General features: G+C 56.4%; 1 long non-coding RNA gene across 1 annotated transcript; it reads left to right on the top strand.

The window, feature by feature from the left end:
* The first annotated feature begins 220 nt into the window (after nucleotides 1-220).
* LOC146403065 (uncharacterized) lies at nucleotides 221-5,061 on the top strand. The gene is made up of 2 exons (XR_014845360.1): nucleotides 221-657; nucleotides 2,825-5,061. It is a non-coding gene; the product is annotated as an uncharacterized LOC146403065 (long non-coding RNA).
* Nucleotides 5,062-13,389: the final 8,328 nt, after the last annotated feature.

The following is a 13,389-nucleotide window of genomic DNA, read 5'->3' on the forward strand; positions in this document are numbered from 1 at the left end:
CGCTGGTCTTCCTCTCCAGAGGCCCGCGGGCCAGTCCTCAGGAGCTCGGTGGCCCCAGGCTCCTCCCACAAGACCCAGCAGGAACAGGGTGGGGAGCAAACGAGGACCCCCAGCACCTTCGGTCTCCCGGGAAGGAGGGGGCCGCTCGGGGAGGGCTGCGAGGGAAACGGGCTGGAACTGGATTTTCTGGGTGAGCTGACTTTAGCGCAAACAAGCCGCTGTTGAGAACACACGACAGGGTGTGTCAAAGAGGAAGCAGAGGCTCTGCCTGGCGTGGCTCACCCTCCCTGCCTCCCAGAGAGGGTCCAGGGCCCAGCGAGGTGACCTTGACCGAGACCCTCCAGGCAGAAGCGGCATCAGACCTTCCCCGCGTGGATTCCAGAATAAGCAGGTCGGGCAGCTGGGCTCCAGGGATGGAGGAGCCGGGGCAGAAGAAGGAAGGAAACTATTCAAATTCAAAACACTTGCAGCTCCAGACCTTCCTCCAGCAGGTCTGAGACAGGCCGGCCACACCACAGCCACAGCCACCCAGTGGCTCTGCACCCACAGTGCCTGGGACCGGGTGCAAGCATGGCTCCAGCGGAGCCAAAGAATACCCCTGCCAGCGGAGTGGCAGCCATGCCCCATCCTCAGAAGAAACAACAGATCACGAGACAGGTACTCCCGGGGGTGCCCAGGAGGAGGCGGTGTGTAGATGGGCTTCCTAAGCTGGGGCTGGGGGGACTCACAGGACACAGGGGCATTCGGGAGGCAAAATGCTGGTTCCTGGATCCCCTGCAGATCACCAGCGGCTGCCCTAATCCGTGGCCACAAACTAGGGGAGTCACGGCCCCCGACATTACTGTCCCACAGATTTGGGGGCTGCATACAGGGGCCAGAGGCTCAGCCAGGTGGCCCTTGGGAGCGGCTTCCTGCCTCCTGCAGCCTCTGGTGGGTCCAGGGGACCCTGCGCTGAGGCCACATCCCCCCGCCTGCACCTGCCTCTCTGCGTGGCCCTTCCTGCGTCTGTCTGAGCTGTGGACACTCCTCACCAGCTGTGGGGCCACTGAGACAGTCCAGGGAGCTCTCACCTCGAGATCCAGGGTGAGAGCTGAATCGCAGGGGCAAAGATCCTTTTTCAAAGCAGCTCCCGTCCCAGGTTCCAAACTAGAAGACGGCCTTGCCTAACGGGGCCTCCCTTCCGCCAGCTGCACCCATGAGCCGAGCTCAGAGGCACCTGTGCGACTGGCAGCCAAAGGAAGGGGCCGTGAGGCGGGGGGAGGAAGCCGGGGTGGGGGGGCTGCGGGAGCCCCGGTCCTCGCTGGCCTCAGGGCAGTGTCCCTTCTCCCTCCCGAGACGTCCATCCTCGTCAGAACCTGCATCACCCCTAAACCTTCAGGTGCTCACCCCCAAACCAAGTAAGTCCCGGGTCACTAAGAACAAGAAACAAGGAAAGAAAAGAATCAGCAAGACTTATTTACTGAAGAAGCAGAGAGCAGCGAGGAGCAGCGGCTCTTCCCCGTCCCTCCCGCCCGCGGCCGTGCCTGGAAGCGCCGCGAGGAACGCGGATCCGAATGGCCGCAGCGGAGGAACTGCCGGCCTCGCCTGGTTCAGGACAAGCCCGGGCATCCTCCAGGGACGGGCTTGTGCGGGGATCGGTCAGTACGTTTCGTCCTTCAGCAAAGGCGCGGGGCCGGGGGGCGCAGATCAAGACAAAGCTCCTCTTTTGAAGTAAGATCCTTGCGTGCAGGGGGATTAATGGCGCCTTGATGGCATTTGCTGTTGTGTATCTGTCGCTCTCAATCTGGCTACCGGAGGTGACCTCCGAATAGAGTTAATTTAATCTGCAGAAATAACCCTGCAATTGACTTTTCTGAAAGTGATATTAGATGAAATCTCTATTCCAATGAGCCGGGCTGTCATTAACTATTCCCCGTGAAAGGCCTCATGTACGGCGTTTAGAAATCTCCCCTAACGTTGTCGGATTTCATAAACGCGCTCTTTTATTAAGGAATTAGCTACGAGGGGCACAGAACTTGGCCACAAACAGACGGATCCCAGGATCTCGCCCAGGACAGGTACCCCGTGGCCCGAGGCTGCGAGGGGCGGAGGGCAGACATGCCAATGCCAGGTGACCAGCAAGCTAGAAAGACGGGGGGACCCCAAGGCTGCAGAGAGGGAAGAGGCCAGCTCCCCCAAAGCCAGGATCTGCGCGGGCTGGGGGTCCCCAGAGGGCGGGGAGGACATGATTGCCAGGTTCAGCCCCTCCACCTGGTCTGCCTTCCAGGCTGCGGCTTCACCAGGCGGACGAGGTACCCACAGGCACACCCAGGTCTCAGGTGTGTTTCAGCTTCTGAAGTGCGAGCCCTGACGCCCTACGCATCCTCCGGGGGCCTCCGCACGCAGGGACTCCAGCTTGGGCAGCTTGATTGACCCTCTGACCCCTGCTCTGTGCTCTCCCGGTTGGGACGAGGGGGGCAACATCAGAGCGGTGGCCTCCGCCCGCCTCCCCGTCTCTGTGCCCAGTGCCCACGTGTGAAACAAGGCGAGCAAGAAGAGGATGGAAGGAAATATTCGAAATGCAGAGAGAAAAAAACCAACCAAACAAAAAACCCCTAAAATTCTGAAACCCGAGTAATTTTCCTTCCATAAAGCCTTTTTCAGATAAATGAAGAGAGGGGAGTTGGCGCCAGGAGACGAGTTTTGTTAGAAAAGTTAGAAGTTCTTTAGAGAAAAAGGAAACGGTAACGTTTGGAAACTCGGGTCTATTTAAAGAAAGGAAGAGAAGGCCTAAGGGGAGGTAAAATATTCATTTGCTGCTTCTTTGTTTTTTTTTGTCTTTTAGGGCCTCTCCCCCCATGCATATTTTTAACAAACGGTACTGATGGCTCAATTAAGAATAAGAAAAGGGGGGTCCCCTCGGGGCGCAGCGGAAAAGGTGAAGACTAACACCCATGAGGACGCAGGTTCGATCCCTGGCTTGGAGGATCCGGCGTTGCCCTGAGCTGCGGTGTGGGTCCCAGATGCGGCTCCCGTCCCGCATCGCCGTGGCTGGGGTGCAGGCCCGCAGCTGCAGTTCCGACCTGACCCCTAGCCTGGGAACCTCCCTACGCCCCCGGGGGGCCCTAAAATAGCAAAGAATAAAATAAAATAAAACCACAAAAGGAAGAAAACATGCAGACACCAAGAACAGCGGCTAGAAACTAGGTTTGGTTCTGTAGACGCTCAAAGATTATTCTACCACTTATACCAACATTCAGAGGCAAAAACAGCCGAGATAATCTTGAGAAAGAGCAAGCTGGCCGGACTTTCTTCCACTGGATGTCAAGTCTGGTTATTGAATATAAGTGCTAGTGATTAAAAGTGTGGTTTTAGGAGTTCCCGTTGTGGCTCAGTGGTAACGAACCCAACCAGGATCCATGAAGTTGCAGGTTCGATCCCTGGCCTCGCTCCGTGGGTTAAGGATCCAGCGTTGCCATGAGCTGTGGTGTAGGTTGCGGATGTGGCTTGGATCTGGTGCGTGGTGTAGGCCAGTGGCTACAGCTCCCATAGCGTGGAAACCTCCATGTGCCGTGGGTGCGGCCCCCCTCAAAAAAAAAAAAGAACAAGAAAAGAGGAGTGTGGTTTTAGAGCAAAGGGTCAGACGGACCCTGGATGCCGTGGAGAAGGAGACCTCATATGTGTGGAAACTCATGCACGACAGGCTCCAGGAAGCCATGGGAGGCTGGCTTCTCCCAGTGATGCTGCACTGTGAGTATCTGTGCGGAAAGCGGGCCACCAGACTGGAACCCGTGCTCACACCATGTGTAAAACCTGATCCAGCTGGACTGACAAGAGAATCAGTCTAGAAGATACTGGGGGAGAAGAGCTTCACGTCTGGGTGGAGAAAGAGTCTTGGACACAAATGCAAACACCACAAGCATCTGAGGCTGCAGCTTGAAAGTGTTCTGTGGTGCCGTTATCCACGGCCACTCACTCTGTACTCGCTGGTGCATCTTGCAAACGTAATTGTGAGAGAACCAAGCTTAGCACGAAACCGTGCACCCTGCGTGAAAGCAGTCAGGGCTGATATTTCAGGGTGAATGCCTCTATTTTATATTATCTTTTTTTTTTTTTTTTTTGTCTTTCTAGGGCCTCACAGGCGGCACATGGAGGTTCCAGGCTAGGGGTCAAATCCAAGCTGTAGCTAGCTAGCCGCTGGTCTATGCCACATCCACCACATCCAAGCCGCATCTGCAACCTACACCGCAGCTCATGGCAAGGCTGGATCCTTCACCCACTGAGCGAGGCCACGGATCAAACCTGGGTCCTCATGGATGCTACTCAGATTTGTTTCCACTGAGCCACGACGGGAATTCCCAAATGACTCTGTTTTAAAAAGTAACTCAAGGGAGCTTCCACTGTGGCTCAGCAGAAACAAATCTGACGCGTATCCATGAGGACTCAGGTTTGATCCCTGGCCTCGCTCAGTGGGTGAAGGATCCAGCGTTGCTGTGGCTGTGGTGTAGGTTGAAGACGAAGCTTGGATCCTGCGTGGCTGTGGCTGTGGTGCAGGCGGGCAGCTACAGCTCCGATTCAGCCCCTCGCCTGAGAATGTCCACATGCCACAGGTGCAGCCCTAAAAAGCAAAAAAGTAGAAACCAAAAGCAGCTCGCGAACGTGGTCACTTTCAGGACCAGAGAGGGAATCTGGGATGGTGAGGGGGTCCGAGGGTCTCAGGGCAGGAACAAGCCCTGTGCGACACGCTGTTTATTGTGTGGCGTTCACTGAATGAAAATGAATTAACATGCATGCTACCCGTGTGTATTAGTTTTCACAGTAGAATGTTTGAAAATGGTGATACCTAAAATTTGTCATCATAAGTGTACACGGTGGCAAAAGCTAGACTTTCATCATGTTTCAGTTATTGAAACAAAACAGTTCATGTTTTTGCAGCAAAATCTAAATATACAGCAATGGATATCAGGCATCTATTAAAAAAATTCAACAAGTTTTATAGTTGTAGTTGAAACAGAAGCACTTCATTTTTGCCTTACCTTTGTATTTCTATTCTAATCCTCCATTAAACTGTAACCTAATATATTTTATGCTTCCAAGGCTATTTTATTTCACGTTTCCAAGGTTTTTTTTTATCATCCTATCAGAATTCCCTGTCATGATATGAATAAATATGTATATTTTTAATATTCAGATGCCATTGGGCTTTAAACGCTAAAATCTCCTCCAGGTTGAGGCGTTATTACAGTTATTTTCCCAGCACTAGATTAAAAGCACATGAATGTGGAATACATTTTGACAAATGATTAGTAAACATAAAAAGATTTTTTAAATGCCTCCCATGCTTACATTTAAATCACACCCCCTTAGATAATTAGTTGCTGGCATGAAGCGGCATTCAGCATCAATTTTATCCTTAATTTTAATTTTTAAAATGTAAGCTAAAGCACTGAGGATGTGTTCATATAAGTAAGATAGGATGAGGGGAAGTCTTCCATTCAACGTACATCATTTTGCTGAAGATGGGTGTTGATCTGTGCGCCGGCGAGCACACTGTATGTGGGAGGATTTTTGCTCGGGGCTGGGACGCTGTGCTCGGGGCTGGGACGCTGTACTTGGGGCTGGGATGTGAGCTGACAAGGGGTCTATGCCCCCGTCTCTGAAAAAGCTGCGGGCCTGGGACTCCAGGACTTTGAGGCTGGGACCCCAAAGGGGGTCCATGCCTTTCCACATCCATGAGGATGGCTGGTACCCAAACCCCAGACAACCACAGGATGTGGAGGGTGCAGAGGTAGCCCCACTGAGGTCCAGCCCTCGCCCTGCAGGAGTGGGCAGGTGTGCGAGTGAGAAAGCCCTACCTGGAGGTGGCACAGGCTTGGCCGCTGAGACTGTCCCTGCGTGAGAGTCCCTGAGACAGAGCCACCTGGACCCATCCACCGTTACAGAAAAAACATAACTGCGCGCATCTGAGCCACCAGATTTCAGATGTTTCCTTACAAGAAAGAAGACTGAGGAGCAGGTCAGGCCAATGCCCACAGAGGGGTCTCCCATCGGACACCACTTAAAATGTTACGTTCTATTAAATTTCAATGTATTTCAATGGCAAATATTTAGTGGGAAGGGAAGACTTTGAAACCTGCCTGAATTTACCCAGTTCCTGGCAACTCCTTCTCCCTTTTCCCCTTTTGATTTATTGTTAAAACAGCATTTTGAATTGCCTTTTTGTTTCAAGACCACTGTTTTAGACCAGAAAACTTTCAGAAAACTTCAACCCATGGACCCAAGGCAGCCTGCAGCCTGTTCGGTTTGGGGTTTTGTTTTGCTCTTTGTGTGGCCCAGTCACTGACTTTTTGGAAGCGTCGCGCCAACAGCAGCCCACACGAGGGGGCTGCCCATGGCCGCAGAGCCCAAAGTGCTTCACCACTCGGCTTTTTTCAGCGAAACGTGGCGGAACTCTGCTCTAGGAAGTCCTTTTCCAGGGTCTTTTTTTGGTGCTGAGGTCTCCATTTTTTGGCCACACCCGTGGCGTGCGGAAGTCCCCAGGCCAGGGATCAAACCCACACCACAGCAGTGACAACGCCAGATCCTTAACCTGCTAGGCCACCGGGGAACTCCTAGAGTCTATATTTTGGTCGCCAAATATTTCCATCTTTCCTTTGCTCTTGACACTAGATGTAAAATCACCGACCCACCTGCTTTTTCTTCAGCCCTTCGGAGATGTGATTTTATTTATTCTATTTTTTCCTGCCTTTGCTGTTGCTGCCCAGGGTCCTGGTGTCAGTGCCATGGATACTATTGGAGGCGAAATGTCTTTTCTCTCTGGCTACTTCTAAACTCTTACCTTGGGGCCTGGCGGGCTTCAGCTTGCTCTTTGAGGATTTCTCTCAGTGTGAAACGCTTGGGTCTATGCTCTTGGATTCGTAATCCCTTCTCCATATGGGGACTCATCCGTTTCACCCATTTTAGAAAACTCTCAGCCACGCTCTCTGTAGCTGTTGCCTCTCTCCAGCTTCTCTGGTCCCTTTTTTCTGCAACTGCAATGAAACGATGGTATTTATGGCCTTTGATGTTTGTCTTTTGAGTTTTGTCCTGCCTCTCTGGGAACTTACTCTGCTCTCCCCTCCATTGTGCCAATTCTCTCTTAAAAAAAAAAAAAAAAATCTGTGATCCAGCAGTCCCACTCCTGGGCATCTATCCAGAGAAAACCGTAATTCAGAAAGATACCCCCCCCCCAGTGTTCACAGCAGCACTATTCACAGCAGCCAAGACGTGGAAACAACCTAAGTGCCCACTGACAGGTGAACGGATAGAGAAGATGTGGTCCATACTTTCGATGGAGTATTACTCAGCCCTAAAAAAGAATGAAACGATGCCATTTGCAGCCACCTGGATGGACCTAGAGGTGGTCATACGAAGTGACCTAAGTCAGAAAGTGAAAGATAAAACCTCACCTGATGGCCCTTATATGTGGAGTCTGAAATACAACGTAACTGAACTTGTGCGTGAAACGGAAACAGACGCAGTCGTGGAGAATGGACTTGTGGCCACCAGAGGAGAAAGAGGCAGGGAAGAATTCGGAGTGAGGGATTCGCAGATGCAAGCTACTCTGTAGAAAATAGAAAACCAGCAAGGACCTACTGTACAGCCCGGGGAGCAATGTTCAATGTCTTATCATAACCCATAAGGAAAAGAATCTGAAAACAAATACCTATCTATCTATCTGTCTATCTGTCTGTCCATCTACCTATACGCATAGACACATGCGTGTGTACGTATAACTGAATCACTTTGCGGAGCACCTGAAACTGACATAACAGAAATCAACGGTACTTCAATTAAGAAACAAATAAAAAATTGAAAAATGATGATTTTACTTCACGTCTTAGGGTTCCTTTTTCGTTTTGCAGACATTCTTGGGAGTCCTCTCACTGGTCTGCTTTGACGTGTCTGGTCTCCCCGTTTAAGGATTAAAGTCACAAGACAGACGAGCTTGTCGTCAGCACCTCCCCCACCCCACCCCGTTGTCCAGAGCCAGACTCTGCCTGCGCCTCTGTGTCCCCGCCGTGACACGGGAGCCCTGCCCTGTGTGCTCTGTGGCTCAGGACATGAGCCGGTCGGTGGGCTTGGTCTGCGGGAGCCTGCAGGTGCCGTGGCCCTACTGCCGCCACGGGACCCAGAGCATCGGAGGCTGGGCAGCCCTGAGCCTCTTTGCGTGTCATCTTGGGTTTGCCAACTGCGGGTCGAGCAAACGCAAATCCCACTGAGGGGCCCGGGTCTCCCTTCCCGCCGCCCTCAAGCCAGTCCTGGCCGCTCACCCTCCACTGGCTCACAGCCTGGAAGCCCCCTCTGTCTCCGGAGGGGCCATCATTCAGGGCTGCCCACCTTGAAGAGCCCAGCCACCCCGGGCAGAGATGGGCCAACAGCCCGTCAGGCCTCACGGCGTCTGTGGGGCCCTGTGTTCCCGTCTGCGGCCCCAGGTCTTGTTCCTGAAACGGTCACCCGCTTTCTGCAGAGCCAGCCCTGCATTGGCGGGGATGCTTAACTCCTATACCCAGCTTTTCTAAGCTTCCGAAAGGACAGGCTACGTGAGTCCGTCTGTTGCTGTAGGGAGGGGGCTCCCACCATCCCTCTCAGGCCTGTTACTGGACAGCTGACCCCACCAGAGTCTCAACCCACCAGGATCAGGTGGGAGACCCCGGTAGGCCTGGAAGAACGCCAGGGGTGCCCGTGGGTGGGGGGCATGGGTGGGGAGCCCACTGGAACCGAGCTCCCAGCTGCGGATACGCAGTTATTGAGCACCTGCTGTGTGCCAGGCCTTGCTCCAGGTGCTGTGGACACAAGGAAAGGAAATAGCCTGGGGACAAAGCCCCCTCTGAGTTAGAGGCGCCCAGGGCTCCGTCACGGGCGGTGTCATCTCCCCACTTAAGACGTTTGTCCGTGTTCGTCCCCGGCCTGTTCCTCGTCTGCCACCCTGGACACAGGAATCTCGGTCCCGAATGCCCAAGCGGGTCCTTGTGCACCAGCCTCGAGCCTAACGTAAAGCGAGTCTGGGCTCAGCTGGTGGGGGAGTAACGTCCTTCAGCGAGTCAGGAAGTGGGTTTAACCAGGAGGGCTGGGGGGTCACGGGGAGGCAGAGGGTAGGGGGGTGGCCTCCCACAGAGGGTCCCCAGGCCCCGCTGACCCGTGGGGGCCTTGGCAGGAGGCACCCTGGACCATGCTCAGCCGTCCATCCCGGAGGGCCAGCCCAGCCTCTTCCAAGGCTCCGAGGGGCGGCACCTGACAGGTGGAAGGGGCGTCAGGTTCCCCAGGGGCGCCCATGGGGGCTGCTTTCCTCAAGCAATGTTCATCTGAACGGGCCCCATCACCACCTGGCAGAGCCACCCAGCTGAGTTCTGTCTCACTAACTGGGGCCGTATTCTCCAACCTCCATGTGCCAGGACCCCCCGAGGCCCGACCCCTCCCCCCGAGTTCTCCCGGGCACCCCTTTGTCAGGACAGTCCCAGTGAGAGGGGTTCCCTGGCTCTTGCCTACGAGGGGTGCCAGGTGTGTCGGGACGTGGCCATGGCCAGGGCAGGGCAGGGAGAGGCAGGTAGGGGCTGGGGGACCACCTGCTGGGCCCTCGTCCCAGCTTTGAGGCCTGCAGGAAGCCCAGGGCATGGAAGCTGGGACCAGGGGCATTGGCCCTGGGATGAGGCTGGAGGTGCCTGAGATGGGGCTACGGGGCCCAGGGGCAGCAGGTGCCGTGTAAACAGCCTGGGGGCGTCCAGCGGGGGCGGGGGTGGGGGGGAGCAGACACCTGGCTCCCCCAGGGCTCCTCCAGGAAAACAAAGACGGCTATTAAGGGAAACAAATGTACCTTGGACGTCCTCTGTGTTCTTAAAGGCCCTCCGAGGGCAGCGCTTCATTCCGAGTGCAATCGCTCACTCTGACACAAAAAGCAGCAGCCCGTGTTCTTCAAACCCGTGAAATCCCAGCAGCTGCGGGGGCGGGGGGCAGGTGCCCCGGGGGGTGTGCTGGGAGACCCTGTTCTTCCCCGGATCACAGCCCGCAGCCCCACAAACACTGGCCACGGAGCCCCTCTGGGGAAGAAAGGTCCGGGCTGCGAGACGGTTAATGAGCCTTCTGCAGACGTTCCTGGCGCTGGGTCCCCCCTCCGGTGCTCGGACTGCGGGACCCGAGGCTGGGAACACAGTCGTTCGCTCCTGTCGTCTCCCATCTCTGGGGTTTCGGCTCAGAACCACCGCAGGTGCAGACCTGGCCTCCAGAGCCTGGAGCTCAGACGCACTGAACAGCTCTTTAAACACAACCCCGACCTCTCCTGACTCGCCCGGCTGCTGGGCCATCCTGGCTTCTGCCTCCTCCTGGGGGGACAGGGCACCTGAGGATCCAGGCATCCCGGCGGTGGGATCAGGTCCCAGCCCCTGCAGCCCAGCTCCTCCCTTCCTTCAGGGACACCGGCGGGGTGCTGGCCGTGCCGGGGCTGGGGGCGCACTGGGCAGGGCTGCCAGGACCCTCTGAGCCAGCAGGCGGAAGGAGCACAGCCGCCCCTGGGATGGGTCGTCCCTGGAGTGGAGGGCAGCTGCCTCTGCCAGGGCTTTAGAACAGTGAGCCTGGGACACCGTAGGAACGGAATGGGGACCGAGGAGACAATCCCGGAGGTTGGGCCGTGGGCACGGAGGGTGCCGCGGGGAGCAGTTCACTCCTCCTCGAGGGCTCGGGGTCAGCCCGGGAGGTGTGGAACCTCCAGGACAGATGCTGCACAGCAGCGGAGGTGGGACCTTCTCTGCGGTGAAGGAGGAGGGGGCAGCCCAGGGCTGGACGCTCACCCAGCTGCACACCCCTCGCATGGCCTGGTCGCAGCCCTGTCCAGCCCCCTGGAGCTCTGGAGGCCTCTGCCCACAGGCAGCTCCTCGCCGACCTCGCCGCAGCTCCTGCTGGGCATCCATCCCATCAGACGCCCAGTGGCTGGACCTAAAGCATGCTCTCCTCTCTTCTCTCTGCTGCAGCCCACCCCTGACCCCGGGTCACCATGGGAGTGACCCCAAGGCAGCTGGAAACCAGCCCACGCAAGCCCCTCCAAGCCCTGCAGGGCCCCCAGTGACCTCACCTCACAAATGAGGAAGCCCAGCATCCTCACACGAGAACCTCAGCCCTGCCTGGCCCTGTCGCCAACCCCTTCCCTGCCTTCTCCAGCCACACCCGGCTTCTGGTTGCCCATGGGAAAGATCATGCTCCCAGAAGCCTCGGCGCCCGGTGCCCCCTGTGCGCTATGCCCCGAGCTCCCTACGTCCATCAACACACAGGACTTGCTCGCCTCTCCTTCAGGACTTCTCGTAAAAGTCACCTCCTCAGAGAGGCCCTCCAGGACTGCAGCATGTAAGCCAGCCCCTCCCGTGGCTTCTATTTCTTTCCAGCCCTGGCCTCCTCCTGCTCCTTGCTGTCCGCTGCCCCGCGGGCCCCCAGCGTCCCTCTCTGCCTTGTGAGCTGCGGGAGCACGTGGGCACATCTGCCCTTCTCCCCACCTTGTTGGGAGCCTTTTAAGGGGAGGCTCTATCTACAGGGCTGTTGCTGTTTTCTTTCTTCATTTTTGGCGCCACATAGAGCATAAGCAAGTTCCTGGGCCACGGATCAAATTCAAGCCAAAACTGTGACCAACGCCACAGCTGCGGCAACGTCAGATTCGTAACCACTGCACCTGGTCAGGGACCAAACCTGAGCTGTCAGAGTCAAGGCCGGATCGTAACCCACTCAGCTACAGCGGGAACTCCGGCCCACACAGGTTTGAATGGATGAGCAGGGCCCCTTCCTGCCTGGGGCTCCAGTTTATTCAACCGCAGCCAGAAAGCTGAGCCTGGCTCTGCCCTGTTGATGGAGAGACTTGCGGGGCTCCGAGGGTCCAGGAGCCCCTGCCCTCTGCACATCTCACCCTGGAGGTGGGGGGGACCCCGGGCGGCGGGAGAGAAACTCCAAGGTCCGAGGCTGCCTCGTGCCCCTAATGGCACACCTGTCCTCCTGCCCCGTGGCCCACAGCCGTCCTGACGCCCTACAGCGGGTCGGCTCTGCTCAGGGATGCAGGCGGCACGCCCGGCTGTAATTACTCCGTGAAATCCGTATCCTCTCCCTGACATGCGTTTTACCCACTCAGCTCATCATTAACTGATGGTTTGCAGCACGGAGATACTATCGCTAATATGTAATGCAATTTACAGAGTGCAGAAAGTGCTTACGGAACAAAGCTGTTACGCGGGGTCGTGGACCTGTATGGAAATTGATGGGGGAACGGGCTCGGGAGCCTGGGGGGCAGCGCCCGAGCGTCCAACGGGTGTTTGTCTATGCAGGAGACGGAGCCGTAACGCACGGAGAAAGGAAAATCAATGCATTTGCATCTTCTCTCTCGCCAAAGCCCGTTAGATGTGCTTTGTTTAATGCCGGGCGTGTCTGTCCTCCACCACCGATGGTGACGCCCACAGGTCGGGACCTGCCGATAATTCTAATCTCCCAAAAGCAAATTTCTACGCTAATTTTTATTACAATTAGTGCCAGTGTCAGCTGTTAGCTTTGGTGGCTGGCTTAATGGTGCGCCGGCATTAGGCCTCGGGTGTGCTGTTTGCTGGGGGAGGGGTCCCAAAACGGTGGAGGCTGAGCCGGGAGCGTTTACACCCCCGGCCGTCGGGGCTCGCACACGTGGGGAGGGTGCGTGGTGGAAAGTCTGGTGCCCACGATCCCGCCCACACCGTCTCCCTGGGCTCTGGTGCTCACCCCCCCCTGTCCTGAGCCCCCACCCCGACCGGGCACATGGAGGGACCCTGGGACCAGGACGGCCCGGCCGCAGGTAGAACACGTTCCATGAGGCCGGACAAGCAGAGCAGCTCCGCCAGCCTCCAGGGCTGAGAAGTGATGAAATGTGCTGTGTTAAGCCACAGAGTTGGTGGTAACTTGTCCCCTGGCCATGGAAGGAGCCTAAAGGTGACAGCCCGGGGGGGGAGCTTTGCTCCTCCACCCTCTGCAGGGAGGCCTGGGACCTGCGAGAGGACCCCCATTGACAGATCAGGACCCCTGATCGCCTGCAGGACAGCAGGGGGCAGGAAGGAGGCGGCACCCCACTCTCCACAGAGTTTAGGGGGTGGGGGAGCCAGGAAGGAGGGGGCGGGAGCCAGCCAGAGGCCCTGCGGGGCGCTGCACCTGCCACCACCCCCACCCACCTCCCCTCCAGTGTCCACGGGCTCTTCCTAATGGGAGCTGACAGAATGCAAATGAGTTTCTAAAGGAACCAGCAAAAGTGGCAATTTTTCTCATTTAATCTTCAGATGAGCTGTCTGTCTCCGGGCGCACGGCCGGTCTCATTAGAATTCGGAGGCTAATTTTGTCCATCAGCGTGAGATTATGGGTTTGAGGGAGCCGTGGGCGGGGGTC

Source organism: Sus scrofa, chromosome 5 (genome assembly GCF_054392235.1).
Source record: "Sus scrofa isolate SSC_HxYL_T2T_F1_AM1 chromosome 5, Sscrofa_HxYL_maternal_Yorkshire_Landrace_v2.0, whole genome shotgun sequence".
NCBI classification, from domain to species: Eukaryota; Metazoa; Chordata; class Mammalia; order Artiodactyla; family Suidae; genus Sus; species Sus scrofa.